Source organism: Malus domestica, chromosome 16 (genome assembly GCF_042453785.1).
Source record: "Malus domestica chromosome 16, GDT2T_hap1".
In the NCBI taxonomy this organism is placed as follows: Eukaryota; Viridiplantae; Streptophyta; class Magnoliopsida; order Rosales; family Rosaceae; genus Malus; species Malus domestica.
The window spans coordinates 19,431,192-19,457,458 of NC_091676.1; the positions used below are offsets into that span (position 1 = coordinate 19,431,192).

Genomic DNA, 26,267 nt, shown 5'->3' on the forward strand with positions numbered 1-26,267 from the left:
AGTTGTAATGGGGTCCATCGTCCATGCAAAGAAGGGCACACAGCAAACCACTTTTCAAAGCATGGAGACCTATGAACTAAAAGTCGCCGACCTCTATGAGTTTATGAACATAACCACAAGTCTAACATAGGTTTTCTCTGAAGGAATTTGAGGTTACACCCAAAACTAATTGGCAATGGGAGGAGGAGGAGTAACCCTACTCCCTATGATCCCATTCTAGCATGTCCTCGTAGTCACGAAACCTATGTAAGTAACCAATCCAATATTTATTAAGAATAAGTGATTTATCCCAAGTATTATTATGTCGCAAAGATGTTTAACTCGGAAAACACGACTAACCAAACACTGGGTGGAGGAGGATATGCATCTGGGACCAAAACCATTGGGAAGAACAAACCCATAGGAGGGACCTACGCAAGTGAAAATTATAAAAATTTCACAGAAAGTTATATTTCAGGACTAAAGCAGCTATAATTCACTTTAAGAGACTCACATTGAGAGCAGTTAATCGTGTATTATGAGATCCAGCTGGCATGCCATCTTCATAAGAATGAACTACACCAACAGCATCAAGCTCCCCCTCCTGTATAAAGGAAACTAAGTAATTAGAAAAGCATAACCCGAGAACCAAGTTAAAGGACCCATGTCCAACACATTCTACACTATGATATGCAAATAATAACCACTACATATTGTAACAATAAGAACAATTTGTCTAGTCCCTGGTAAAAATGATATCAACTGAAGTTACAATCTCATTAAGACGGATGCAAAACGGGGTTCTTGATAAAAGATTTTTTGTTGTAGAATATGTCCAACTTCAAGTTGAAACATCTCAAGTGTTTGGTCAGTCGTGTTTTCCGAGTTAAACATCTCTGCGACATAATAATACTCCAAGTTGAACATCTTCGGAAAACACGACTAATCAGGAAGGATATGTCCAACTTCAAGTTGAAACAGGCTAGTTCTAAATGAAGCTTTCTTGTTGTCACTATAGGAAAAACATCTTCAGTAAAACTTAGGAAAAACATCTGCAGTAAAACTAGGGGATAAGTTCTGACTCGCACACATATTGTGACGACCCATCCCTAATTTTCCTATGTAATTTCTCCCCGAGTATGTGTATTGACGATTATGCCCTTATCGGCAAGTGACGTGGACTTATTCTTATCGCCTTCCATTTATTTCTCGCTATCGCATTTAAATTGTACACGCTAGTACGAGTATGCGTAAATTTAAAGTGTAAAATATCTACTTCGGATAGATTTTGATTTCCTTTTTACTGTAGGAAATCTAAAAACCTATCCTTGGATTCCTTTTAAACCCATCCCGTGTACTTCTCTGCATTATTCCATTCTCAGCTATCCCATCCCTTCTTTATTTTATGTTCCCTCAATCAGAAAAGCATCTCTCTCTCTCTCTCTTCTCCCTCTCCCACGCCACATTTCTTCTTCTTCTTCCTCTCTGCAACAACTACAAAACACACCAAAACTCACAAACGTGACAAACCAACTACACCATTGTGATCATCTCAGTCCCACGATCACAACCATGTCCTTGAAATCTGGTGTGAACGAGTTTTGACTCACCAACTCGGAAGGTCGACTCGACGAGTTCGACATATCGATTTTCAGGCCATGCATGGCTTAGGTAAGCCTTGAGAAACCCTTAGAACTTTCATTTCACTTCTATGGGTTGTTATTGATCCTTTGTTTGTGTTTTGAACGTGTGGTTTTACCCAGAAACTCAAGAAAAATGAGAACCTACCATTTTTCACTCAAGAACCATGGCCATTTGATCACTTTCAAACCATTTTTCTGGTCACCTCGACCATAAATGGACTTCTTCTAGGTACAAACTTGTTCTTTACATTCCTAACTTCAAAATAGATTTTGAATCACTAATTTTGGTTAAGTAACGATTTAGAAATCAACTCTGGAAGTTGGGAAGAAAATTTTAGTTTTCTGGAAAATTTCAGCCGTGGTCGTTTGGCCACTTTCAGGCCAAATTTCTGATTAACGCAAACCATATTCAAACTTTATGTAAATTGGGATCGGTAGATCACATTCCTAGCTTTAATTTGGCTTTTGTAGAAGTGAATTTGGTTGAGAATCGAGCTCGGTAGGGGCTCTGGAAATTGGCCCAAAAATCTGCAAAACTGCAGATTTTCGCGAAGAAGGTGAGTACAGTGTACTCGCGGGGGCGCGTGGGCAGCCACTTTGGGCGGCGCATGGTTGATACGTGTGTGTTCGTGTCGTCGAGTAGATCGATTTCATATATTTATACCCTATGTTTGAGCAAACTATGGGGGTTTTATTTAGGTTTCCGTTATGTACTTTAATTAATGTTATTTAGTTATTTCACATATAGGGAAAACTTATTCCGAGGATTTTCGAGGCCAAGCTAGGCTCGGGGGCTACGACCTAACAACGTACTTGTGAGTGGGCAGTTGTTTTATACCTATATATATTTATAGTTTCCATAAATGCGTATTTACTTCACTTTTACGCCTATATTGCCTAGTATCATTATTGTGATATAAATTGTGATAAATGCTACTATATGATTGTGATATTACTGTCATGGCATTCATACATACTTATATACATGCTCATCTTGCTGCACCCGGTGTTAGTACTCGCCTAAGGGCCAGGGCCAGTCCTTCACGTGTATGTTCACATCTGCACCGTTCGCTCACCTTGGATCCAAGTTTAGGTGCCAGTCTTGTTGGGTAGATTGCATTAGGCGATCCGACTTGTATGTGATGTGCTTTTGCACCAATCTTCACGTGATCGCAGTACTAGAGCATATTGATTACACCCAGTCATGTTCGTGTCAGAAACCATCTGTTCGAACTTGTGTGTCAGCTTAGATGGATGAGCACTTAGTTATATTGATTATCACATGATTATTATTGTGGCATATGATACATCATTTGCTTGGCATATTTCTGGTTATATGGCTGATATATTGGATTTCATACTTACGTAGTATGTTTTGAGGAAACTATACTTATTTTACGGCGAGGGGTTAGTATATTCAAAGATAAAGGTTTTCTTATAAGCATTGTTTTGCTGACCACCTCAACTTTGTTTTTCGCCCTTCAGGACCTAGATAGCTGTACTCTCTGTGGCACTCGAGGAATCACGGCAGTTCTGACATTTCCTTCTGTTTAGACGTACGAACTTATCACTATTATGTAATAAGTGTACTTTGGTTGCTTTGACTACTCTTTCGTAGTCTCTCTTGTCTATTACGCTCTGAATAATTGTAGTGGGTTCAACCCACGAATTGCGCACTCTTTCACTGTTTAGTTCTAATTAGTTTTAATTTTATTCACTTTTTGCATCACTTACCCTTATGGTTACGTCACCTCATGCTCATGGTGACGGCCAGCATGCTTCGACCTTTCCAGGTCGGGGTGTGTCACATATTCATCAAGTTGAAAGCATTTGCATACCGTGTAGCACTCACTTTAAGGGCTGGTTTGGTATTGCTGTGCTTTGAAAAAAAGCTGCTGTGAAAATAAGCGGCTGTGCTGTGAAAATAAGCGGCTGTGAAATAAATCAGCAGAGTGTTTGGTAAACTTTTTTGTAAAAGTGCTTTTAGAAAAAAAAAACAGTCAAATAGTGGGTCTTTTCATTAAAGAAGCACTGTAGCTCCGTGTGCTTTGAAAAAAAGCCATTTTTCCAAAGCTGCAAATAGCAGCTTCAGCTTTTTCCTTTGATTTCAGCTTATTCTCACAGCAGCTTCCAAAATAAGCCCTTTTTTTTCAGTTTACCAAACACCTAAAACCCTCACAGCTTTTTTTCATGGGTGTTTTTTTTTTTTAAGCACCTCACTCCCAAACTAGGTCTAAGTTAGCAAATAGCAAATAGTTCCAACAAGAGGGGAAAAGAAGATATTAGAGAAGGTAGTAACGCACTTCTGAAAAATAGAAACACTTGGCAATGGAAGTGAGGACAAAGGAGTAATTTCTCAATCTAAAGGAACTGACAACAATTTAAGTACCTCCATTATCAAATGTTTCTTGAAGGATGAGCATAGCTGCATACTTGTTTCTTTCATGTAGTGGGATGTGCAATTTCTCTGTGAAAATAAAATCCCAAATAGCATGCACATCTTCAAGTACCTAAAGAAACGGCAAAATGTAATTGAGATTCAGTATTTTCATGAAAATTATAAATCAAATTACTTTTATGCATCAAAACTTGAATTAGTACATTTTGTCAATTTATTGTGATGATTCCTACATATGTAATGTCACCCAAAAAAATTTCATGTGATGGTGTAATCAAAACCCATGTGAAGCTGAAATTCTAAAATTGTAATCTAACCAAAGTTAATTCCTATTTTTAGTTAACAAGCTAATGAAGATTTACATTAAATTTAAGTTAAATTGTGATGATTTCTACAATTATAATGTTGGCAAGAAAATTTATGTTAAATTATGAGGTGACAGAATCTATGGAAAGTCTCAATTTTAAGAGAGTCTCCTCAGCATTACTCTTTTAAGTAACTTTTATAAATACATATAATCCACCCAATGGAGTCTCAACCAATTCAAATGAATATTTTTTCTTCTTCCTCTATCAAAACAGTCATGCCACCCAAGGTCAAATTGCAAAGTCAACTAACTGAAAATATTCGTGCAAAATTGTACAAAAAGATGTGTATGCTTTAACTGAAGAAGATAGCATCAATTAGGCAAGAAGGAGAAGGCAAAACTGAGAATGACAACACATAAATACCAAGGGTTTCATGCCAAGAAGTTCTAAACCTACTTGAGAAGCTAAAAACATTTCGACTTCAACAAGAATATGTCTATATCGATAAGGTATTGTGTACCGCAAACTCAAAGACATGGTATTAACTCTAAAACATAAAGTACTATGCCAAACCTGAAATTGGTACTAGGCGAAATATCCTATATATAAAAATTATAATTTGCTGGATTGACTAGTCAATCCTACTAGTCAACTAAGATAGATTTGTTAGTCAATAAATCAAAGATTCAATAACCAATTTCAAATACCAAAAGCTATCCTAGTCAGCAAGGCTTCAGTTCGTTCCAAGTTATTAATGTGTTAAGTGAGCATGATTTTGAGCACATACCAATTAAATATTCAAGTGATACATGTAGCATGCATATGTATGTGAGATATGTGACACAAAATAAATAACTTTGAATACAAGATATTTTTGGCCGGAAAAACCCACCTCTGGTTAAAAGCCAGGGACTCTCCACTGAGTCTCATCCATTAGTATAATCAAGATTCTTACAAAGTACCACATAAAGCTCAATTCCTAGACCTAGTCTATGGAGCAACTTTACCTTTATGCAACCTTGCCTTACACAAGATGGATTCCTTCAGTCTTCATGAAGTGGCAGCTCCTTCTGAGCTCTTCACCTTGTGGCACTGAAAATATGTTGTCTTCAGTCTTCACAAGATGACAGCTCCTCCTAAACTCTTTACCTTGTGGTACTGAGACCAACACATAAGCTATGCATATGATGATATAGCAATGATATGCAAATTTGGATTCAAATGTCCAATCAGTTTCTCCAATCAAATTGTTGAAGGAAGAAACTGACGAGAATCCTAAATTGGGTCAGTTTTAAAGATTTGAAAATAGAAACACTTGACCACAAATTTAATGCAAAACCAAAGACAATGCAACCCTATTCTTCAATGATTTGGTGTTTAATGCATGAAAGAAGGTTTTGCAACTAGGGTTTTTAAGGAAACTAGAATAGGTCATTTGTACGGACACAAAACTGCCCACATACCTCATTCTCTGATTTTGGTGCTCACCACTTTCTCTGAAGGCATCATTAACGTTAAAAAGAAAAAAAAAATAGAAGACATCAATAGTGTTTTTCAACTTAAAAATTCAATTATAATGTGGGATTACGTAGATTTGTAGCCATCACCTTTGTTGCAAAAAATGACAGTGACTTTAACTTATTTTTTCGTTGATTATTAAAATAAGTTTTACAGCAAACAATGTTTAATTGAACATATCAAGTTAAGAGTAAAACTTTAAAATATATCAAGTATCACATTGATTGTCAATTTAAATTTTATATTTAAAATTTAACATCCCCCTTTTAATTCTCAAAAGCTATAAGCCATACAAATAAACAAACACATTGGAAAATTAGGAAAATAGAAACAAAGGGAAAAAAGAAGAAGGAGGGAAAACCCAACAGAATTGCAGATAGAGGCCCACAGAAATAAAGGAAACCAGGCCGAGTTAACTGCTCTCGGCTAGCCTTTGGTCCTTTTGAGCAGTTGCCATGACAAAGTGGATGACGTCCCATACTCAACTTACATGAATGTAATAACGATAATTTAAGTGAATGATTTTACAAAATTAATATAACTGTAGACATCGAAATTTCGGTAAATAAATGTTGACCGATAAATCAAAGTTTCAATGCTCATGTATTACATAAATTTTACACGTAGCGTGTGTCTAAACAAAAAATCGAAATAAGTTGGAAAAGTCATCAAACAGGACATGTGTCAACACCTGGCAGAAACGACTTATTTCATCTGGAATATTATATTCAAAATTAGGCATTGGAAAATTCTATAAATAGAAGCCAATTTCATTCATTTGGGAGAACCAAAATCATTAGGCAAAATTCTTGAAGCTCTGAAGCTCTGAAACTCCGAAGCTCTCAAGCATCCAGGTTCCCGAAGAATCAAGAAAGCGTTCTTCGTTCTTCGTTCATCGTTCTTCCAAGATCAAGCCTCGACGGCCCTTGGATCAACAATCATCCACCTTCAAGATCAAGCCCCAACGGCCCTTGAAGAAAGCCTTCTTCGTTCTTCGTTCATCATTCTTCCAAGATCAAGCCCCGACGGCCCTTGAAGAAAGCGTTCTTCGTTCTTCGTTCATCGTTCTTCCAAAATTAAGCATCGACGGCCCTTGGATCAACAAGCCACCGTTCTTCAAGATCAAGCCCAAAAGCCCTTGAAGATCCGTTCATCATTGTTCTTCAAGATCAAGCCCAAAAGCCCTTGAAAATCCACTCATCACCATTATTCAAGATTAAGCCTCAACGGCCCTTGAAGAAACACTCATCCTCAAGATCAAGCCCTAACGGCTCCTTGAAGATTCGCTCAAATCCACCTTCAAAGATCAAGCCCATGGCCCTTGAAGAAACTTCCAACAGTTCATCCAAAATCAAGCCTCGACGGCCCTTGGATCAACAAAACATCCACAAATCAACACCTTACGGAGATCGAATCAGAGGATCAAAATAGAGAGAGATTGTAACCCAAAATCATCAAATACAAATATTTGTTTGTGCACGTTGTTCTTGTCTCTTTCGTTTCAGGAATTTTCCGTGTTCACAAATTGGCACGCCCAGTGGGACGATCTCTACCTCTCATCTCTTTCTCCGTTCAAGAAATTCGAGCACACTTCCAAAATTAATGGCTTCAAGGAAGGCTCAAACTGTTCCTGCAACTGCCGCAAAGAACAAGAGCGCCCTCGTCGCAAGAGGTGTCACTTTAGGCATCACGACTCGAAGCAAGGCAAGAGCTACTTCTGCCGCCTGTTTCACCTCTGCATCAACTCTGCCAAGGGAACAAGAGCACCCAAGGCACGAGCCTTTGATCACCTTAGCCTCACCAAAGGCACCAAGGGGCGAAAGTCCAAGGAAATACTCCGAATCCATGCTCTCTGATGCCGATTCGAGCGGCAGTTCAGCCATGCAAGTCATGACCATTGGAGCAACTTCAATCGATGAGCAGCTGGCTCAAATGAATGAAGCAATCGCAAGGCTAACCCAAACTGTGGAAGAAAAAGACTTGCAAATCGCTGCACTCGTCAGCCGACTGGAGCCACAGGACGGCGATAACCCTAACCCAGAAGAGGAGCCTCCAGTGGAGAATATCGATGTGAAGCTGGAACCAGACCAAGCAGCGGCACTCATGGGATCTCTTTCTATCCAGCAACTGCAAGAGATGATCGCCAGCACCGTCAAGGCACAATACGAATGGAGCTCAAATACTTCCGGGTTGTACTCGAAGGCGTATTCAAAGAAAATTGATGCCTTAAGGATGCCGAGGGGTTATCAACCGCCAAAGTTCATGCAATTCGATGGAAAGGGAAACCTGAAACAACACGTTGCCCATTTTGTTGAAACTTGCAACAACGCAGGGACCGAAGGGGATTACCTCGCAAAGCAGTTTGTGCGCTCGCTGAAAGGAAACGCCTTTGAGTGGTACACAGACCTAGAGCCTGAGTCCATCAACAGCTGGGAGCAATTAGAGCGGGAATTCCTCAACCGCTTCTACAGCACTCGTCGCACTGTGAGCATGCTAGAGCTAACGAGCACAAAGCAGTGGAAGGACGAGCCAGTCATTGACTACATCAACAGATGGCGCACTCTAAGCCTCGACTGTAAAGACAGGCTCTCGGAAACCTCTTCAATCGAGATGTGCATCCAAGGCATGCAATGGGGTTTGCAATACATCCTTCAAGGCATTAAACCACGAACCTTCGAGGAATTAGCCACCCGCGCCCATGACATGGAGTTAAGCATCGCCCATCATGGGAAGAAGGAACCGATCGCCGACTACAAGAACGACAAAGTTCTTGAGACAAAGGTGGAGAAGACTGCATGGAAACCCACCAAGGAAGCGATGACGGTCAACACATCTCCCGTCAAAATCCCTATACGAGGCAAGGCGATTCAAGCTGAAGCTTTTCGTGATCAAGAGATACGTAGACGCACTTTGAAAGAGCTTGAAGAGAAAACTTATCCATTCCCCGACTCTGATGTGGTTGCCATGTTAGAAGACTTGCTGGAAAAGAAGGTGATCGGCTTGCCTGAGTGCAGACGGCCAGAAGAGATGAATCGCACCGACAGTCCAAGGTACTGTAAATTCCACCGCTTCATCAGTCATCCGACAGAAAAGTGCTTCGTGCTGAAAGATCTCATCATGAAGCTGGCTCAGAAAGGAATCATCGAGCTAGATCTTGACGATGTGGTGAAGTCAAACTATACCACCTTCACTTCTGGCTCTTCCGACTCAAAGTTTTCACCTCAACCGTTGGGGGCATCCTCCAAGACAAGCAAAGTTGAAGGAAGGACTCAAGTCACTCCTAAGAAATTGCACAAGAAGCATACGTCTCCTCCACAAGTCCGCCAATCGGAAAGGGGGCAAAGCAGCTCTTGTCAACCTTCAAAGCAACGTGAACGTGTTGAAGATGATGAAATTGCGACACAAAAATCGTCCGTTGCCATCACGATGCGCGACTTCTTGCCCGAAAACTTCTTCAATCACGCGGTCAAAGCTCCTTGCTATGAAAATTGTGAGGAACGCCTCTCCCGGATTGCTTGACAAAATTCACAAATTCTCCTCGCTCGCACGAGTCTAAACTGCATGGCACAAAGCTCCTGGTCTGCACGAGCATAAAAGGCAACACCAATGCTCCTTGTTCGCACGAGCCTAAACTGCACGAACCAATGCTCCTTGTCCGCACGAGCCTAAACTGTAGGACACAAGGCTCCTCGCCTGCACGAGCCTAAACTGCATGGCACAATGCTCCTGGTCTGCACGAGCATAAAAGGCAACACCAACGCTCCTGGTCTGCACGAGCATAAAAGGCGACACCAACCCAAAGCTCCTGGTCTGCACGAGCATAAAAGGCAACACCAATGCTCCTTGTTCGCACGAGCCTAAACTGCACGAACCAATGCTCCTTGTCCGCACGAGCCTAAACTGTAGGACACGAGGCTCCTCGCCTGCACGAGCCTAAACTGCATGGCACAATGCTCCTGGTCTGCACGAGCATAAAAGGCAACACCAACGCTCCTGGTCTGCACGAGCATAAAAGGCGACACCAACCTAAAGCTCTTGGCTTGCACGAGTTGAAACTAAAAACGGCACCGAAAGAAAAAAAAAAAAAAGAGTCCAAATAAAAAAAAAATGTATTTGAACTACGTTTTGACTTGATCTCTTTCTTTGGAAGGGTACGTAGGCAACTTGAATATTTAATTTCAAGTTCAGTCACATCAAAATAAAAAAAAATGTTTTATTAAATAGAGTCAATTTTATTAAAAAAAAAAAAGAAAAAATACAATTTCTTCAAAAGAAAAAAAGGAAATAAGGAAAAGGAAACATATATATATATATATATATATGTATGTCTCGGTCCAGCACCAACAATGGTCCAGACAGATCCCATGGCCCATCCTCATTCAGCTCTTAAACCCAAGACATATGGGCCCATCAACTTCCTCGCCCACTTGGCTCCTTCTTTCCCTCATGTATTCAGCCTGATCTACATAGTCATCGACTCCTCCGATTCCAACCCAGCGAACCTAACTCCGGGCACGCTCCGCCACGCCGTCATCCAAAACGAACCCCTCTGGATCATCTTCTCGGCCGACATGACCATTAAGCTCAAATACGAGCTCATTGTCAACAGCTTCAAGACCATCGACGGCCGCGGCGTCAACGTCCACGTGCACCACTGCAAGCCCGCCGGCAACCAACATCACCTCCAGCCCCACCCACGTTGGCTGGCGCGGCAAATCGGACGGCGACGGCATCTCCCTCTTCGGCGCTCGCAAAATCTGGATCGACCACTGCTCCCTCTCGTTCTGCGCCGACGGACTGATCGACGCCATCATGGGTCCACCGGAATCACGATTTCCAACAACTACTTCGCCCACCACGACGAGGTGATGCCAGTGGGCACTCTGACATTCCAGAGGAGGCAACACTGATCAATGTTGAGCAGTTCTTAGAACCTCTCGAACCCTGCTACAGATCACTTTGCTCTTGTGGTAACCGAGCAATTGCTGATGGGTCACTTCTTGATTTCTTAAGGCAACGGTCCACCTTTGGACTTTCACTTGTGAAGCTCGATATTAGGCAAGAATCTGACAGGCATACTGATGTGATAGACGCCATCACCAAGCATCTGGAAATTGGTTCCTATCGTGAGTGGTCTGAAGAACGCCGTCAGGAGTGGCTTTTATCTGAATTATGTGGCAAGCACCCACTGTTTGGTCCTGATCTTCCAAAAACGGAAGAAATCTCTGATGTTTTGGACACATTACATGTGATATCAGAACTTCCATCTGATAACTTTGGAGCATACATCATCTCAATGGCGACTGCTCCATCTGATGTGCTCACAGTTGAGCTCCTGCAACGTGAATGCCACGTGAAGAAACCACTATAGAGTCGTTCCACTGTTTGAGAAGCTTGCAGATCTGGAGGCTGCTCCTGCTGCTTTGTCACGGCTTTTCTCGATTGATTGGTATAGAGAGCGGATCAACGGAACGCAAGAAGTCATGATTGGGTACTCAGATTCTGGTAAAGATGCAGGGCGTTTCTCTGTAGCCTGGCAGTTATACAAGGCACAGGAGGAGCTTATCAACGTTGCTAAGAAATTTGGTGTGAAGCTAACTATGTTCCATGGTCGTGGTGGCACTGTTGGAAGGGGAGGTGGTCCCACCCATCTTGCTATATTGTCTCAACCACCAGATACAATTCATGGTTCACTCCGTGTCACTGTCCAAGGTGAAGTCATTGAGCAGTCATTTGGAGAGGAGCTCTTGTGTTTTAGAACACTCCAGCGTTTCACAGCTACTACACTAGAGCATCGAATTTCTGACGAGTTTGCTTCTCAAACATTACTTGTGAATCTGCTGTCTTTTGTTTCTCGGACAATAAACTCATATTAGGGAACTCAGCAATGGATTGATCTTGCATGCTTTACTGGACTGCAATCTCGGAAGAGTGAGTCATCCTCTCATCAAATGCCAGAAATGCCCGATTCTACTAACCAAATGCCAACACTGGAAGATAAGATAGCTTCTGTAGCTGAAGCACCTGGAAAGGTTGAGACCCTGGAGGTTGGGTGAGCTGCGACACCACGTCCGACAGCTCACAGGAGCTCAAGTTTGGCGATACGGTCTTTGACTCCACCATGAACAGCAACAGCTTGGCGAGTCCCTTCATGGAGGTGGATTTCGAGGGTCTTGTGGCAACGCTTGGTGGTCTGGTGGGAAGCGCCCAGGTTGCAAATATGATCCCTTCCTTTGCGACGGCAGGCAGTACAACGGCTGTGCAATGGCGGCAGTGCAAGGTAGCAAGAATGCAGTGGCGGAGCAATGGTTGTGTAGTGGCAGTGGTAAACGTCAAAACGGCGGAGAGCTTCAATAACCGCCGTCAAACGACTAGCCAATCATGAAGCCTCGACTGCAGCATCTCCGTCGTCTTCATCATTTCCTACAAATTCCTCATCCCGTCACCCAAATTTATACAGAAAAAATATAAAAAAAAAAAAAAAAAAAAAAAAAAGAGGTGGTGGTGCATCTGGCACCACGTGAAAAAAAGGGGAATGGTGGATCAAGCACCATGTGAAAGCAGACGAAAAAAATAATAAAATTAAAAAAAAAAAAAAAAAGAGAAAGTGGATTCTTGGTGGCTAGCACCATGCAAAAAACAAAGGGAAAATGGGTTTTGGGATGGTGGATCACTCCACGCGAAAAAAAAAAAAATTATATATATATATATATATGTATGTATATATATATATGTATGTGTATATATATATATGTGTGTGTATAATATATATATATATATATATATATATATACAGCAAAAAAAAAAAAAAAGCATTAAGAGAAATAAAGTCCGTTTTTATTTATTTTTTTTGAAAATTTTACATAAATTTGCATTATACATACTTAAAAAAAAAATCAAATCAAATTTACAAGAGGGGATCTTCAAGGACGATCAGATGCCGCCTCACCACCCGACAGAGCTCCAGAAATGAGAGGCGCCGGAGGTTGACTGTTTGAAGCCACACCACTCGGCGAAACTCCAGGAATAAGAGGAGCCAAAGGTTGATCATTTGGAGCTTCATTACGCGGTACAGCCCCAGAAGACGAAGGCAAATGCTGCTAGAACAAACCCACAAACCTCTGATGATCAAGTAAAATCTGACCATCAGATTCCTGCATCTGGTTAATCTTCATATTCATGTTTGTCGCATAGCTATGTGCGAGCTTATGCAACTGTTTATTCTCCTGCTTGAGCCCTCTAATCTCCTGTTTGAGACCCATCACTTCAGCCGCCAATGATTCAACTTGACGGGTCCGAGCAAATAGGCGTTTGGCCATATTAGACACAGAACCCGCACACTGCACACTGAGAGCCAGAGAATCCTTAACAGCCAACTCATCAGACCGTTTGGAAAGTAGTCTGTTATCTCTGGGAGTGACAAGGTTCCGGGCCACCACCGCAGCGGTCATATCATTCTTCACCACTGAATCCCCAACGGTAAGAGGACCAGTAGGGGATATGAAAGATGGGCGCCATATGTTGTCTGGAGAAGGCGGGACTGCCTCTTCACCAAGATTCAAATCAAAACGACGGTCGGAGGGTCCAGACATTTGCAAAGGTGTTGAAGAAATAAGAAGTCGGACAAAATCAAGATCTTAGAAGTGCACAAAAGGAGTTTCTACAAGTGAAAATTCAAGTGAGCTTTGAAACGAACTGCGTGTCTCTATAAAAAATCAACAATCGACGGGATTTCAGAGATCGAAGAGGCGAGCTCAGAATTCGAAAAGGCCAATTCAAAAATCGAAGAGGCAAGCTCAGAAATCGGAGAAGCATCTTGCTTTTCCAAACGCGTCAGCACCCGTCACGCGTAAATTCAGCTTTGCGGAAATCACGGGCAAGTTGTCGAAGCGCCGATCCCAGATATCGAAGAGGCGCCAATCTTTTTTAGCCTTGTCAGCACCCGTCACGCGCAAACTCAGCTTTGCGGAAATCACGGGCAATTTGTCGAAACGTCGATCCCAGATATCGAAAAGGCGCCAGTCATTTTCAGCCTCGTCAACACCTGTCACATGCACACTCAGCTTGACGAAAATTTCAGACAATTTGTCGAAGATTTCTGATAAAGAAGAAAGCACGTGAAGCCATACTGATCAATCACGCATTGGTTGCCGACACGAGTAAAAGAATAGTACCTCTACAGGTACTAAAGAATTTCCTATAACTGTCCACCTTCACCCTCCATAGCAAGGCAGACATACATAACCTTTCTTTATCTCCGAGAACCTTTCTTCATCTCCGAGAATGCTTTCCCAACGAAGCCTCTTGAGTCATTCAGTGTTCCTTATTCCTTGGGGTACCTCTGCAAGCCAATGACTCCAAAGCAAAAGTATCTCATATCACCAGGGTAGAAAGCAAGAGTATCTCATATCATGCGTTCTCCCTGTCCTTTCCTTTGTCCTTGTTCTTACCTACAAAGACAAGGATAAAGAAAACAATATGCCGGAACCTCCACTCAAACTCGGGTAAGGAACCGACTGCTTGGAACCCTTCCCTGATTGCCTACCTAGCACTGCTCTCGAGTACTCGTCTCCCACTGCTGCTGTACTTCCAAAGAAGCTGCTACATCTGCCTGAAGAACAGATAAGGCAAGTGAAAATGATACCTTGCAGCATGTGGAGACAACGTGCAGAAGAAACAAGCAGAGAAGAATGCAGCCTGCACAGTCAACTCAGTAGAAGAAGTCTGAGCTGAAGAACTCGAGAAGATGCTACATTCTGCCTGAAGAACAGATAAGGCAAGTGAAAATGATACCTTGCAGCATGTGGAGACAACGTGCAGAAGAAACAAGCAGAGAAGAATGCAGCCTGCACAGTCAACTCAGCAGAAAGAGTCTGAGATGAGGGACTCGAGAAGATGCCACATCTGCCTGAGGAACAGATAAAGGAAATGAAAATGATACCTTGAAGCATGTGGAGACAAGTGCAACAAAGCACGTGCTGATTCACCCGCTACTTCTTCAAAATCAAAAGTATCTCATATCATCAGGGTTGCAATCACTCTGGACGGTGAACTCGTTTTGACCCTCAAATTCTTGGGTCGACTTACTAAGCGTTGTGGACTACATGTGCCGTTTCACCACCCTTGAATCAAATCCTTAAAGATCAAGTCACCAACTGGAAGAAGAGCCCATCAATCTTGAAGATCATACCGTTGACCAAACTGCTCAGGTGTGAATTAGAAAGATTGAATAGAGCAACAAGTCGTCACCTCCACCTCGTGCCTGCTTGTCATGTGTTCGAGTCAACCTTCAAGAATCAAGCCTCAACGGCCTTTGAAGAAGTTTCCAGCCCAATTCAAGATCAAGCCTCGACGGCCCTTGAGGAAATCACAAGTCCGATTCAAGATCAAGTGTCTACCACCCTTGAATCAAATCCAGTTCAAGAGTAAGCTGTGGAAAGTCAACAATTGGAGGAAACCAGAAAATCCTCCAACCGAGTTCAAGAATAAGCTGTGGAAAGTCAACAATTGGAGGAATCCAGAAAGTCCTCAAATCCAATTCAAGATCAAAGATGTGGAAAGTCAACAAGTGCAACAAAATACGTGCCGATTCATCCACTACCAAAGCCAAGGATCATCTACCACATGAAACTCCTTGTGGTCCAATTTCAACCTTCAAGATCAAGCTTCGACGGCCCTTGAAGAAATCTCAAGACCAATTCAAGATCAAGCCTCAACGGCCCTTGAAGAAATCTCCAGCCCAATTCAAGATCAAGCCTCGATAGCCCTTGGATCGACATCTACAGTAAGGGACTTCAAAACGCATCTCCTACACGTGACAAGCACATGTATACGACGCGCCTTGAAGTGGGGGCATTTGTAAACATCGAAATTTCGGTAAATAAATGTTGACCGATAAATCAAAGTTTCAACGCTCATGTATTACATAAATTTTACATGTAGTGTGTGTCTAAACAAAAAATCGAAATAAGTTAGAAAAGTCATCAAACAGGACATGTGTCAACACCTGGCAGAAACGACTTATTTCATTTGGAATATTATATTCAAAATTAGGCCTTGGAAAATTCTATAAATAGAAGCCAATTTCATTCATTTGGGAGAACCAAAATCATTAGGCAAAATTCTTGAAGCTCTGAAGCTCTGAAACTCCGAAGCTCTCAAGCATCCAGGTTCCCGAAGAATCAAGAAAGCGTTCTTCGTTCTTCGTTCATCGTTCTTCCAAGATCAAGCCTCGACGGCCCTTGGATCAACAATCATCCACCTTCAAGATCAAGCCCCAACGGCCCTTGAAGAAAGCCTTCTTCGTTCTTCGTTCATCATTCTTCCAAGATCAAGCCCCGACGGCCCCTTGGATCAACAATCATCCACCAATTCAAGATCAAGCCCCGACGGCCCTTGAAGAAAGCGTTCTTCGTTCTTCGTTCATCGTTCTTCCAAAATTAAGCATCGACGGTCCTTGGATCAACAAGCCACCGTTCTTCAAGATCAAGCCCAAAAGCCCTTGAAGATCCGTTCATCATTGTTCTTCAAGATCAAGCCCAAAAGCCCTTGAAAATCCGCTCATCACCGTTATTCAAGATTAAGCCTCAACGGCCCTTGAAGAAACACTCATCCTCAAGATCAAGCCCCAACGGCTCCTTGAAGATTCGCTCAAATCCACCTTCAAAGATCAAGCCCACGGCCCTTGAAGAAACTTCCAACAGTTCATCCAAAATCAAGCCTCGACGGCCCTTGGATCAACAAAACATCCACAAATCAACACCTTACGGAGATCGAATCAGAGGATCAAAATAGAGAGAGATTGTAACCCAAAATCATCAAATACAAATATTTGTTTGTGCACGTTGTTCTTGTCTCTTTCGTTTCAGGAATTTTCCGTGTTCACAGTAACATGCCAAAAACATCTATGGCGAAATTTTACCAGTCTTATGACAACATTAAACCGGGTTCAAACCATATTAGATCTGTTTGTATTTATAATTGTGACCCGATTAAAAACTCGTAAAACAAATTAAAAAAGTAATCGAAAAAGATAACGAGAAAACCAAACACACATCCCGAGGAATCAGCTACAACAAAGCAATGTGTACATTAGAGAAGCGCAGTGATCTTTTCTTCCTAACCCTCACCAGCGACGATGACCACTGCTTAGGCCTCCCAATCATCGACTCCCTCCTCTGTTCTTATCCAATGGCGTTGACCTTGCCTGGGCCAATCCGCCGGCTCCACCTCCTCCATGCCTGAGCCACGATTACTTCCTCATGAGGCGCGACATAGGTGTGTTGTCCATGAGTGAGGTCAATTTGGGGTTGCCGTTCCCGGACCACTTCATGGTGGCGTTCCGGTTGAAAATCGGATTGGTATCGGGCATGAGTGTTACGTACTCAAGCCAAGGGAAGAGCCCAACCCAAAAGACTAGTCCAAACTAGTCCAATAGGTGGGAGGACCCCTTGCATTTAAGTACCACTACATAATTTCTTGTGTAGCTGATGTGGGATCATAACATTACACCACCCTTCGGAAGATCCGACACCCATGGCAGCACCAGTCGCCAAGTCCCTTGAGTACCTAACACTGACGGACGTGATGCTAAGGGGATGAAGGCGAAGGGAGATGAGGCGGTGAATATGGGGATTGTGGAGTCAGCACACGAAAGCGCGGAGAGCACGGTGGAGGCTACGATGCGCCTAGGGGAGGATTTAGGGAAAGAGGAAGTGGAACGGCGACATTTTCGCGGAGATCAGGAAGAGCTTGTATCCGGGGTTGTTGGAGTGGCGATTGCTACTCCAAAGGCAAAGCTTTGAGTTTGTCATTTTCTCCGATTTGGTGGGGGCACTTAGAGAATAATGTGAAACTTAATAGGTTAAAATTGAAATTTGATGATTTCAGTGATTCAAATGTGCGAATCAATTTGTGTAGGACTGCAAGAAAGCTAATTGGTTGGAGACTTTTAATATGTATTTTTGCTCATTGTTTATCCTGTGTATTTTTTTTTTTTGTCAATGTTTTTGTGCATCTAGCTACTTTATGTTTTTATCCATGTAGTCTATTTTTTTTATTTTATAAGGAGAAAAAGACAGAGGGAAACTAAATTGTTATTAAACTTGTTAAAAATAGGCTTATTTACTCTAAAACTCTTCTGAAACTCAACTTTCCTCTCACTTTGCTTTTATGAAATTCAAAACTTCTCACTTTATCCCCCCAAGTGTCTACTATGTGTTTCATTTGAAATTAATAATTGAATTGTGTTAAAATTTTCGTTAATAAGAGGGAGGTCATGGTCGGGAAGAAAAGCTTTTTGTGTTTTATTCTTTCTAATTTTTGTTTTTTTTTTACTACATGATATTACACTACTACAAAATTGGCTTAATCTGTTGGAGAGTGGTTGCGGTTTTATACTATTACTGTTGAATAAAATATTTCCGACAACATGTTTAAATAGTGTCGAATAATAAAGTACTACTGTCGCTTATATTAAACATTAGTTCACTACTTTTCGACAAGAATAATGAAGCGGGCTCTTAACTCCACCAAATTTATCTATAATTTTAACCAATTTTGGTGGATATATTTGACATGAGTAAGTAATGTGTCAGATTATATTATATTATTTTCAAATTTTGTATACTATGGCGATTATGGCCGACACAAATATTATTTTATTTTTTTAAAACTTGGCAAACTTTGGGAGGGAATTTTGGGCGGGATATTTCCCACCATACTTTACATTGAAAAGAGTGTTGTTGGTTCTATCCAACGACAATAAGAAAGTGTGTCGGATAAATTTTTTATATTTTTTATACGAAAAAGATTGATGTCTATTTTAAATGACAGTACTACCAATTCTACATAATAAAATCCCTCTCTCTTCCGTTGTCTTCTGCCTTCCCTAGTTTCTTCTCCTTCCTGCTGCATTCCTTCCCCCTTTCCTTCTCCTCTCCTCCTTCTTTCCTTCTTCTTCTCCCCTTCTCCTTTTCCCTTTCTTCTCCATCACTCTCTCCATGACAGTTGCCAATCACATCTCCCTGTCTTCTCTCTCTAGTATGACAACACAAGATTTATGCCAAACACCAAAAATGTCTCGCTTTCCCACTCCCGTTTTCTATCGCGTGTAAGGGATTTTGCTTATATGAGGTAATTAGTGAGGGATTTTGTTTTAATTTTTTCAAGTTAACTAAAAATTTGTAGTTCCCTAATTTTATTATGGTTTTGTAGTTTTTGTTCAATTCAATCTATTTTTATGACTAATTTGCTAATTATCAGATTTCTCATACTTTGTTCTGTTTAAACCATATTTATTTTATCTAATTTGTTAATATTTAGTGATGTTTTTGGCATCAATTGTTGTTGAAATTTTGTTAATTCATGTTTTCTCATGTGATGGACTGTTGTTCTGCAGTGAACAGCATCAAAAGAAGAAGGGGAAAAGAGGAGAAGGGGGAAGGGGAAAGGAGAAAGGTAGCACCGACAGAAGAAGGGGAAGAAAAGAAGAAAGGGAAAAGAAGATAGGAAAAAGGAAAAGTCATCATTATGTTTTCTTTTATTTTGTTGTATAAACACTTTGTATAATGAGATATATTGTTGAAGAACATTACCAATGGAAGCATTTATGTCCGATATGGATTTTATTTTATTTAAAAAAAAATTAGCATGGGTGTCGGATAAAGGAGCATTTTTGTTTATTTTTTATTTTTATTCAAAACATAAATTTAGTTTTTATAATTTTTATTATGTCGGTTATATGTGACAGCATTGTCTCTATATTCGACGAGATTTCTCAACAATTAATATCGCCTATAACTATTGGGAGTGTTAATTTCACTTATATCCGACACTATTTTCTTGTCGATTTTAGAGTCATAACTAACAGTAAAGCCTTTTCCTGACGCCAGCAATTTTGTCGCTTCTCTTATTCGCCATTGCAGCCATTTTTTGTCGGATTTTACTTAATATCCGACAGGAATATGATTTTCTTGTTGCTTTTAGGAATGCCACTAATGAGTAGTTTTATAGTAGTGTTATTGGAGTTTAAAGTAAGAAAACACTTATGAACGCCATGTCAGCATTTTGACGGGGATCTTAACTAACTTAACAACACGGGATAAAGTGGATGAGGATCCTCTTCGAATAATCTTTGTGGGGATCCTAGGGATCCTTACATCCTAGCCGTTCATCGTACATTGTGTTGCTAGTTTTCATTAGGTACAATTTGTGTTTAATTTTAAATAATAAAATTCAAATGATTTTTTACTGAACTATGTACAATAAATGGTTAAGATGTGAGGATCCCTAGAATCTCTACAATTTGGATCCGGATGGGATCCAAATCCAGATAAAGTGAGACATATAGTAAACACTTGGGTAGTTAAGTAATTTGAATTTCATAGAATAAAATCAGAGGAAAGTTGATTTTTCAGACGGCGTTGGTATAAATAAGCCTAAAATTTAACCTAAAAACTAGTGCACGATATAATTACCAATTCAAACAATTATGCATTTTTATTCATGATAGTGGTAATGTTAACCACAATATTTATCACCGTTGAGCAAAAATATTTCTTTGAAACAAGTAGCTAAACAATCCACAGAAATGTCAATCGCGTCAAACGGAATACGCTCCAATCAATGTCAATATCAAATGAGGTACTACAAAGTTTAGTAAGGTTTGAGGTACTAAAACTGGAGGGTCGGCCAAGGCGAGCCAACCCTATGAGGTCCCACAAATTATGTCAGCCATATGTCTTGATATCCATACGGCACTCACCAAACTAGGGTGAGAGTGGCACATTTAGCCAACTGACCCTTTTAAAAATTAATCTTAACCAACCGCCTCGTCTTTATACCACGTCGTTCCCTCGCCCCTTCGCGTTCTCGTCGATGTGGGATCCGTTGCCCAATGCTTCATTCCTAACTCAAGTTAACCTATTAACTCTGGTAATTAATGCGTGGCGTGACAGAAACAAAAAAAAAAAAAAAAAAAAATGAAAAGATGGTAGAAGCTTGTAGTTCAATTGGCACCCCTACACTTGAAGGCTTGAGTTCGATGATGCTTGACTTACCGCTCCACCTTTCCATGGTACAAAATTGGATTTGATCTTGATTGCAAGACCTATTTTACATGATATAATCCACATATGAAAAACTATGGTCGAGTTATTTGGAAAGGAAGAGGATCCCTTCCACCTAATCATTTTCATCAAACAACCTGTGCCCTTGAAATTTGATCAAGCTGCTAAAGTTATTATAACTTTTAGAGTGGGCCCCTATTTTTAGCCGTTTAATCAAATTTCAAATGCCCAAATTGTTTGATGAGAAAGATTCGGTGGGAGGGATCCGGAGGATCCCTTTCTGAGTTATTTTCGGTTACAAGAAGAAAGGTTTAAAACCATCAACAGTATCAATCGCTCCATTTGAAGGAATTGCATGTAAAACCATGCAAAAAGGAGAATGATAATTTAATCGTATAAAGGCGTCTATTCTATTGAGTGAAAGTTCCATTCATGTTCAATCAATAGCATTTTTTAAAAGGAAAATTAATGAAAATAACTTAAAAACTTTGAGTTTTAATCAAAGTGACAAAAAAGTATTGTAAGTGAATAGTACCGGAAGTGAATTTTTAGAGTAAAAATGTCATTTTCGTTAAAAGTGAAGAGTACCGAAAGTATTTCGTTAAAATTTTTTTTTTTTTTTTTTAAATAAGCACACGGGCATATCAGGCTCTCATAAGCATCCAATTTTATTGAATAGTGTACTTGAAAACTAGAAATTCTGCTCACAGTTGTAATGGGGTTGTTTTTTGAAGTAAACAAATTCATCAGAAAAATTAAATTGGGCTGAGGACTAAAGCCCAAAAACATCAAGTGGCTAAAGTCCAAATTTGGATCAAAGCCCTTTTCTGATAAAAATAAATTAGCCTCTCTGCAAGCCTCATTCTAAAGATGTTACTTTAGATATTGAGAACTTTAACGAAAAGCTCTTTGTACTGTTCACTTTAACAAAAAACCACATTCTTACACTAAAAAGTCAATCATGGTACTATTCACTTTACCTTTTATTTTGTCCTTATCGTTAAAACTCAAAGTTTTCAAGCTTTTTTCATTAGTTTTCCTTTAGATATTCTTATCTAATCTAATCTAATCTAATCTAATATTACAGAGAGCCAGACATCAAGTTTGATGTCTCAAGGCTTCACAAAAATAATTAGACTATAAAGCCCCTCAAACAAAAAAAATTTATCTTGCATGATGTCCTGTTAGGAATATGGATAAAGGAACTGCTGCATACGCACTCATATAACTGCATGAGAAATTAAAAACCTAGCCAGTTGGTAAGCCATTTGATTCTCATGTTTGATTTTTTTTGGTTTATCTCTCTATCTTTCAAAGTTTTCTCCGTATATATGTTCTCGAATCCAACATTCTTTAATTTGGCAGATAGGTTTTTCAATTTGATTCTTCCACCCAAGACGGTGTGTAAAGAGAGAAGGCAAAGAGGGCCCCTAATCCCAAGCTCGAAATATGACTTCTTTGAGTTCTTATAATGATGCACCCTGGATATTCTCTTGCTAGAATCCCATGTTGCCTCATAGTCGATCAAACTTCTCTAATTCGCTGCGGAGTGAAGTGCACATAATCCTGAATCTTGAGAAAACCAAATTCAATCAAATAACAGTTAATAAGTAGCCACAATGGATTGTTTTAATCAAATTATTAACTTGATTAAACAACCAAGTCATCTCCTTTTTGCCTCACAAACATAAGCTGATGAAGCTTGCAAGAGGTTACAATTTGTTAAGCTTAATAGCCTTTATGCACATAAAATACCTTTTCCAAAACACCTAAATATATTTAAAACAAAATTGAATAACTTCAATGCTTAAGCCACATGAAGCTTATTGAACAAAGTTAACATGAAAAATGAATAAAATGACAAGCATCTCTATAAACAGCGGGAAAAAAAAGGGAAATCATCAACGCTAAATTCCTCAACTTAACTATGTCGAGAGTTATTGGACTGAAATGATGCCAACCATATGACAGAGAAACAAATAAAAACATGTAAATTCATAAATCAAAGTTTTAACTCAAATCAAATATTATTCCAATGAAAGTTGTAAAATGCAAATAAAACAACAAACTGCTTCAACCATTTGACTAACCGCAATGTAGACGAAGAAATCTGATACTCATACATAACTGCTTTATTTATCTCTCTGCAAATGACAATTAATAAAATGGAAAACTCAAGTATACCTTGGCTCGTTATTATTTTGGGTCGCCATCTCCAATTGCTCCAAATAAAACAGGAGGAAGCGTGTGAAGGCAAAATTGGAGGATTGTCTTGAGTTCTTGAGTTCGCACGACCACGTCTCCTAACCTGTATCGTGCTAAATTTATCGATTCAACATAGAGTGTTTAACTAAATCTTATCTCATTGGCAATGGCACATTAGAATATCAAGCACATATTTTTGTGTTTATTAATAATAAAATTTTACACTTTTAAGTAGTTATTTTTCATTTTCAGAACAACAAAATTAGGAATCGAACATAAATATGAACATCAACTATTATACACAAGTTCAAAATGAAAATTAATTAGTCGTGCAAACCTTTTTAAAGTGATCGCGATTCTCATCTCTATTTGAATACAACATCATTGAGCTCAGGTTCTCAATTTTCTTAGCTTGCTTTTGCACCATCTCCTCTCTTTCAGCTTGGGCTTTTTTTTTCCTCCTCCAACTCCAAAGCCATACGCCCCCTCTCTAACTCAGTCTGCATAGAAAGTATGCATGTCCCAGAATACACTTGCATTCAACTAATTATAATAAACAGAAAGTGTATATTCCAAACCTGCAATAACGTGTTTTGCAGGTTGAGGATGTCCTATGCCCAACTTTTCTGAATGAGATTCCTAAAACACGTGGAATATTTAAATTCCTTTATTTTACGTAGGCGATCTATATTTATAATTAACCTGCAATTTTGGCTCAAAGCTCCTCAATTCTTTATTTTCATGCTTGAGAATAGCAACATCTATTAGAATCTGCCAGGAAGGACATACGTTGAAATAATAACAATTAAAACATATGATAGAAATAAAAGAACAATTTCTTCGTCCAACAGATACAAACTTGGGAGAATATGAAGAATTAATCCAAAAAAGATTGCAAACGAAGCCAAGAGAGAAATTTAAAGTACATCGGAGAAAGCAAATAAGCTTGCAATCAATTAAAATTGCATGGCATGTATAATTAGTATGTTTAATGTCTGATCAAGACTAACAAACATGTTCAAAGAACAGGGGCGAATTATTAAGGTACCTTAATGACAATAAAGAGAAACTTTTCAGTTTCGTTTTTCCAAAATCAACATTCCAGAAACTTTTGTGGAACAATAAACTTGATTTTAATTATGACAAATTCAAACTACAATGAACAATTTTGGTCATTAAACAGTCTACAAAGATCTGTGATCACATACAGTACCACTCACTCTATCACATCTGTAATTCAAAAATCACTCTTATCACAAATAATAGATAGTATACTAAGATACAGTACCACAAATTGGTACTATCACTTACATTAAACCAATTTGTCCACACAATTATAGCTCTTCTTTGCTAGCTTACAACTTAATGTAATTGAAAAAGTTGCAGACCAATCACAAACTCAGATGGCCGCTGAAGCTTTTTCTTATTTTCCAAACCCATTTGCCTACGTAATTCACAATTTCCGTTATACGGACTTCTGCCATAGCTTTATGCATTATAATTAGAAAATACAAAACTCAATACATGTGAGATCAAGTTCATTTGAAATCATGGAAGATCAGGACCCAATTAACAAAAAAAAGTGTTAAACTATTCTAAGAAAGAGCTTGAACAAAGTAGCAGCATGTAGATAAAAGCTCACAGATGCAAAAATTGAATAGTCAAACAAAAACTCAAACTGAAAATGGACAGGAAAACAATTGAAAGCAGAAACTTATAACCTAAATGTAAAATTAAGATTAAGAGCACAGTTGACACTCTCCCTCGAAGTCTTCACCAAGTCAAATCATGGACCTTCGCAAAATCTTCATCAATTGATTTTCATTGTAGCCCCTACTTTGTCGATGCTTTCAATTGTTGGAGGTTGGAGCTTGACAATTTTTTTCCTATGTTCTTTATTTTCGGTTTTCATTTTCTCTCTGCTTCCGCCAAAATGCTTCCATATGCATGTTCTCGTCCTTCTTCATAAATCTGCAACTGCAAGAAACAAAGACATACCTATCCACTATCTGTGGACGTTAAACTGTTTGATCCGGTGCAAGAAAAAAAAAAAAGGTCTAGTGATTGGAACCACCACTACTTTCGAAAGCGGAGTGCTCCAACTGCATGGACGATTGAGAGAACCGAAACAACAATCCAAAGCAAACCAGGGAGTCAAGAATTAATCCAAATCAAACAGATATCAGAACCATGTAAATGATCTTAACTGAAACCATATATCCACGGATTCACATACCTTTGCAGAAGTTCGATATATGGGAGGGGCAGTGATGGGTGTCCTTCTCTCATGATCGCATGTAGTCAAGTTTCTGATACACACACCTGACGTAAGTTTCTGAGTCTGTACTCATAATAGGCCCCACTTAATGGGAAAAGACTTTATCGTTGTTGTTGTTGTCCTAATAATAGGCTTTCTAAATTTCAATCTCTTATAAACAAAAGGCAATTTTGGTGTTATAGAGAGGGACAATTTTGGTGTTATCAATCAACTCAGGAACATAACGATCATACTTTCCTTCAACGGAATCGGACACTTGCCCAGAAGCTGATGCTTTTCCTTTCTCGGAATCCGACATTTTCCCATAATATTTTCTTTCTCAAAACTCGATCGACTGAAATATGAAAAACTTGATGAAAAACTGAAAAATTCCTGAATTCAAGAACGGAAAATTCAAGAACTGAAAATCAACCTAGAAGTTATAGGATGATCGCAGAAGCACCGAAGAACTTGACGGAATTTTTGAAGAAAATCTAAAGAGAAAATAAAACTAGAAGATGAAATCTAATAAAAAAGAGAAAACGGAACCACCAAAATCCATGGCGTGAGCTTGGTGGCTCTGATACCACGTTAACTACATTAAAATGTTTGGGAATTGAAGAGAAAATCAAGAAGAAATGATGAACAGAAGGATGAACACATAGATCTAGAGAAAGAGTTTAGAGAGAGAAATATGATTTGTATTGATTGAAAGAATGAAGATTACGCACTTTGTTTTTATACTAGTAAGCCTAACAACTCTAACCAAATACTAACAAATTTGCTAACCATATTTCTAACTGTATTGCTGACTTGTACCCTTAATAATTTTTATATTACCAGAAAGAACTTGTATAAGGAGGAGTACAATACATTATATATATTTGTCGA

The 26,267-nt window shown here is 39.5% G+C and overlaps 3 long non-coding RNA genes, 1 other non-coding gene and 2 pseudogenes across 5 annotated transcripts; 4 read left to right on the top strand and 2 right to left on the bottom strand.

The window, feature by feature from the left end:
* The first annotated feature begins 1,346 nt into the window (after window positions 1–1,346).
* Window positions 1,347–3,794, top strand: LOC139192887 (uncharacterized). The gene is made up of 3 exons (XR_011577413.1): window positions 1,347–1,650; window positions 2,371–2,437; window positions 3,108–3,794. It is a non-coding gene; the product is annotated as an uncharacterized lncRNA (long non-coding RNA).
* Window positions 3,795–10,192: 6,398 nt separating this feature from the next.
* Window positions 10,193–11,722, top strand: LOC139193041 (phosphoenolpyruvate carboxylase-like; annotated as a pseudogene).
* Window positions 11,723–16,928: 5,206 nt separating this feature from the next.
* LOC103425737 (enoyl-CoA delta isomerase 3-like) lies at window positions 16,929–17,693 on the top strand (annotated as a pseudogene).
* Window positions 17,694–18,675: 982 nt separating this feature from the next.
* On the top strand, window positions 18,676–19,505 carry LOC139192814 (uncharacterized). Its single transcript, XR_011577231.1, has 2 exons — window positions 18,676–18,980; window positions 19,246–19,505. It is a non-coding gene; the product is annotated as an uncharacterized lncRNA (long non-coding RNA).
* A 1,021-nt stretch (window positions 19,506–20,526) lies between these two features.
* Window positions 20,527–20,654, bottom strand: LOC114822389 (U11 spliceosomal RNA). The gene has a single exon (XR_003770466.2). It is a non-coding gene; the product is annotated as a U11 spliceosomal RNA (small nuclear RNA).
* Window positions 20,655–22,063: 1,409 nt separating this feature from the next.
* LOC103404037 (uncharacterized) lies at window positions 22,064–24,990 on the bottom strand. 2 transcript variants are annotated; one of them, XR_011577085.1, is made up of 5 exons: window positions 24,878–24,990; window positions 23,698–23,890; window positions 23,457–23,619; window positions 23,099–23,222; window positions 22,064–22,480 (listed from the first exon to the last, which is right to left on the bottom strand). It is a non-coding gene; the product is annotated as an uncharacterized lncRNA (long non-coding RNA). The 2 variants fall into 2 exon arrangements; XR_011577086.1 differs by lacking the exons at window positions 23,698–23,890; window positions 24,878–24,990 and having other exon boundaries at window positions 22,243–22,486; window positions 23,457–23,618.
* Between the last annotated feature and the right edge of the window lie 1,277 nt (window positions 24,991–26,267).